Source organism: Pseudophryne corroboree, chromosome 5, assembly GCF_028390025.1.
Source record: "Pseudophryne corroboree isolate aPseCor3 chromosome 5, aPseCor3.hap2, whole genome shotgun sequence".
In the NCBI taxonomy this organism is placed as follows: Eukaryota; Metazoa; Chordata; class Amphibia; order Anura; family Myobatrachidae; genus Pseudophryne; species Pseudophryne corroboree.
In genome coordinates, this window is record NC_086448.1 from 649785997 (window position 1) to 649791232 (window position 5236).

Below are 5236 nucleotides of genomic sequence, written 5' to 3' on the forward strand. Positions count from 1 at the left end.
TTTGTGGAGGGTGTCAATTAAGGTTTTCTGCACACCTGTCAGGTCAGCAGTCTTCCCCATGATGTGAATTATACTGAACCAGACTGAGAAACCATTTAAAGGTGGTTTGGATTAATTAGCTGATTAGGGTGTGACACTTTGAGTTTACAATATTGAACCTTTTCACAATATTCAAATTTTCTGATATTTTGGATTTGGGGTTTTCTTAAGATGTAAGCCACAATCATCAAAATTATAACAAATAAAGGCTTGAAATATCTCACTTTGCATGTAATGAGTCTATATAATATATTAGTTTCACCTTTAAAGTTGAATTACTGAAATAAATGAACTTCTGCAAAATATTCTAATTTTCTGAGTTTCACCTGTAGGTAAATTGTGCTTTAGACAATTCTGCTCCCACTGTAGAGAGGGGTTCACTACGGCTGGCCGGCGGTCGGGCTCCCGGCGACCAGCATCCCGGCGCCGGGAGCCCGACCGCCGGCTTACCGACAGCTTGGCGAGCGCAAATGAGCCCCTTGCGGGCTCGCTGCGCTCGCCACGCTACGGGCACGGTGGCGCGCTACGCGCGCCACACTATTTTATTCTCCCTCTATGGGGGTCGTGGACCCCCACGAGGGAAAATAATTGTCGGTATTCCGGCTGTCGGGCTCCCGGCGCCGGTATACTGAGCGCCGGGAGCCCGACCGCCGGCAAACAGAAGACCACCCGTAGAGAGTTGTGCACTTCTGCAGCCGCTGCCAGCCATCCCCCAGCCAAGTACAGCCGGCACTGTACATTCCCGCATCTATGTTATCACCAAGCCCCCCAATACGGCCGGCACTGTGCATCCCCACATCTATGTTATCACCATGCTTTTCACTTACCAAGTCCAGCCAGCACTGTGCAACCCCGCATCCATGTTATGACTGCCCCCCACCTCCCTAGTCCAGCCGGCCCTGTGCAACTCCGCATCTATTTGATCATCACACCCCACCTCCCCAGTAAACTCAGCACTGTGCATCCTCGCATCCATGTTATCACCACACACCCCAACTCCCCAGTCCAGCCGGCACTGTGCATCCATCTCCACATCTATGTTGTCATCACGCCCCCCACCTCTCCAGTACAGCCACCACTGCCCAACCTCCCCAGTCCAGCTTTATTATAGGGGTCCCCACTCCCCCAGGTAACCCCAGCCGGTGACTAATTGGGGGAAGGGGGGTTGCTGCTGCAGTCTCAGGGACCTATATGTGTCCCCTGGCTGACTCATTACCTCCCTGGCTAGTGAGCCTAGTGCTGGTTTCAAAAATATGAGGGGATCCCTACTTCTTCCCCCCCCTGTATTTTTAGAACCAGGACCGGTCCAAGAGCCCGGTGTTGGTTGTTAAAATACGGGGGAATCCTAATCAATTTTTCCCCCTCGTATTTTTGCAAACAGGACCGTCTCAAAGAGCCCGGTGCTGGCTATGCTTGAGGGGAAGGGGGATATCCACGTACAATTTTTGTTTTTTAAGTTTTTTAACTCTTTCAGGCAGAAGCATGCACGGATCTTATGAACAGAATGGATTCAGCTTATCTGTATGGGTTTAGACTGCTTTCAGAGGGATGAGATGTATGTCTTAGGAAAGGTGACTGTAATCCTGGTGTTCAACAAAAAAAAGTCTCTCACTGATGTAATACAGTAGATTCAGGAACAAAGCCAGAAGGAACTACAATAGTGTATTAGATCAAATAACAGGAAATAGAGCAAGAGGTAAAAAACTGGCATCCAAAAAAGTGCTTTATAGTGGCATATGTGCAAGAATGGCAAAAGATAATTAGGGTGCAATAAAAAACAGGTTGGGTGTGGTAGACCAGCATTACAACTGCTTGAAATCCCGACAGGTGGGCCAATGTAAGGGAACCCTAATCCTAACCCTCCCCAACATACTTACGTTCGGTATTCTGGCTGTCGGGATTTCAACCGGCATTCTGAGTGCCGGGCCAACTACATACCTAAAAATTAGTAGCATACCGGACAATTGACAAATTGTAATTTATCTCTCCTTCTCCTGCTCATTCAGTTGGTGTTAGAAAGCTGTATTTCTGAGCTCACAAAAGGATATATAACAAATGTTCACATAGCATGATAATGTTTAAAAAACAATTTTATAAAAAATCAACAATAATGCACATACAAGAAAATAAATAAATAAGAGGCTTATCTGTCCATCAGGGTATACTGTAGGTGTTCTAAGCAAACAGGAATCCGCCAGCCTAAAGTTGCTGTTTTTTGCTGAGAGAGAGAGATGGAGCGGAGTGTGCATTGAGGGAAATGGTAATGTATGCTGGCTGTGGCTGTAATGGATTCTTTTGTAACTATCTGCTCCTTATGTAATTGTAACATTATAACTGATGGTATATACTGTACATGTGATATATTGTATACATATCCTTTTAATATCAAATATATACATCTATGAGCGTTGGAACTCATACAATGTGTGCGAGTGCTTGTTTTCTCTTAAGGGATGTAGTGCTTGCGACGTACAGCGCACTTTTATTGTATATGGTAATAAGATGCGCCTTGCGTCCGCAACATATATTAACACTGGCATTTTAAATATTTATTAGAAATAATTTGAATTTCTCAGTTGGGTGAAACTCCTCAAATTCTCGGCTGACACCACACCAATTAGTCTCATTACAGATGGGGTAGAGACTGCCTACAGGAAGGAAGTTGAGAGACTGGTCACCTGGTGCAACACTAACAATCTACATCTAAATACATCCAAAACGGTTGAGATGATTATTGATTTCAGGAAGCACCATCCTTCAGTAAACCCACTATCAATTGCGGACAATGCAGTGGCAATAGGAGAATCTTTCCGGTTTCTAGGCTCCGCGAGCGCCAAGGATTTGAGGTGGCAGGTTAATATTGACGGCAATAGTGAAAAAAGAGAAGAAAAGGCTGTATTGTCGATGCACAAGATGAGGGGTCACCCCTCTTCTTGTGCATCGACAATACAGCCTTTTCTTCTCTTTTTTCACTATTGACTAACCTTAGCTGTAGTTGGTAGCACCCCCATAAGCAATGGTAAATACCTGCAATTAATAGGGGCCAGTTTGGAGCTTTTTGTTCCAAAATTTGTATCAATAAATTGTGTGTGTGCAGATACAACTCCATTTTCTAATATTGACGGCATCATGGGTAAGGCCCAATAGAGACTGTCTTTCTTACGCCAACTTAGGAAGACCAAACTGCCGCAGGACCTCCTGATACTCTTTTACTCTGCAATCATCCAATCTGTCCTCAGCAACTCAATAATAGTGTGGTTTGGCTCGGCCTCAACTCACGACAAGAACAGACTACAACGAATTGTTAAAGTTGCTGGTAAAATCGTAGGGACTAATCTCCCGGGAATTGAGGACATCTATCGGGCTAGGGTCACGAAGCGGGCAGAAAGAACCATCAATGACCGCTCCCACCATGCCCATGACCTGTTCCGAAGGCTGCCGTCTGGCAGGCGGTACAGTTCGAGGCTAGTGAGGACTGCCAGACATAGGAACAGCTTCTTTCCCCAGGCAACTATCATGTTGAACTCGACTATTGCCTAGACCATCCCACAACCTTACACAGAAGATGCTACTCAAGCACCGCCATGCTTCCCTTCTCTGTGTTGTGTTATGCTGTGTTATGGCGTTGCTGTCCTATTGTGTTGTCCTTTTGTGTTGTCTGAGAGCAGTGGTTATTGGAAACAATTTCCTTGTGTACTCTGTATTCGGTACTGATATACTTGGCAATAAAAAAAGTGATTCTAAATTGGAAAAGTGCATGTATCTGCATTCATTCACAGATGATTGAGGAGGATAAAGGTCGGGAACTTGGCAGTATCATCCGCTTCAATCCTCAGTGTATGAACTCAGAAACACGCACTTTTCCAATTTGGTGGATTCCTGTAGGTCAGTAGTTGCCAAATTTGGTCCTGAAGGCACCCTAACAGTCCAGGTTTTAATAATATCCATGGTTAGGCACAGACGACTTAATTAGTACCTCAGTCAGTTTTATCATCTGTACACAATCATTGATATGCTTAGAACCTGGGTCGTTAGGGTGCCTTGAGGACCAAGTTCGAGAAACTCTGCCTCCACGTGCCTGTATGACCTCCCTACAATGCCTGGGCATTCTCCTGATGAGGTGGCGGATGGTCTCCTGAGGGATCTCCTCCCAGACCTGGACTAAAGCATCCGCCAACTCCTGGACAGTCTGGACGATGGAGCGAGACATGATGTCCCAGATGTGCTCACTGGATTCAGGTCTGGGGAACGGGCGGGCCAGTCCATAGCATCAATGCCTTCGTATTGCAGGAACTGCTGACACACTCCAGCCACATGAGGTCTAGCATTGTCTTGCATTAGGAGGAACCCAGGTCCAACCGCACCAGCATATGGTCTCACAAGGGGTCTGAGGATCTCATCTCGGTACCTAATGGCAGTCAGGCTACCTCTGGCGAGCACATGGAGGGCTGTGCGGCCCCCCAAAGAAATGCCACCACACACCATTACTGACCCACTGCCAAACCGGTCATGCTGGAGGATGTTGCAGGCAGCAGAACGTTCTCCTTGGCGTCTCCACACTCTGTCACGTCTGTCACATGTGCTCAGTGAGAACCTGCTTTCATCTGTGAAGAGCACAGGGCGCCAGTGGCGAATTTGCCAATCTTGGTGTTCTTTGGCAAATGCCAAACGTCTTGCACGGTGTTGGGCTGTAAGCACAACCCCCACCTGTGGACGTCGGGCCCTCATACCACCCTCATGGAGTCTGTTTATGATCGTTTGAGTAGACACATGCACATATGTGGCGTGCTGGAGGTCATTTTGCAGGGCTCGGGCAGTGCTCCTCCTGTTCCTCCTTGCACAAAGGCGGAGGTAGCGGTCCTGCTGCTGGGTTGTTGCCCTCTTACGGCCTCCTCCACGTCTCCTGATGTACTGTCCTGTCTCCTGGTAGCGCCTCCATGCTCTGGACACTACGCTGACAGACACAGCAAACCTTCTTGCCACAGCTCACATTGATGTGCCATCCTGGATGAGCTGCACTACCTGAGCCACTTGTGTGGGTTGTAGATTCCGTCTCATGCTACCACTAGAGTGAAAGCACCGCCAGCTTTCAAAAGTGACCAAAACATCAGCCAGAAAGCATAGGAGCTGAGAAGTATTCTGTGGTCACCACCTGCAGAACAACTCCTTTATTTGGGGTGTCTTGCTAATGTCTATA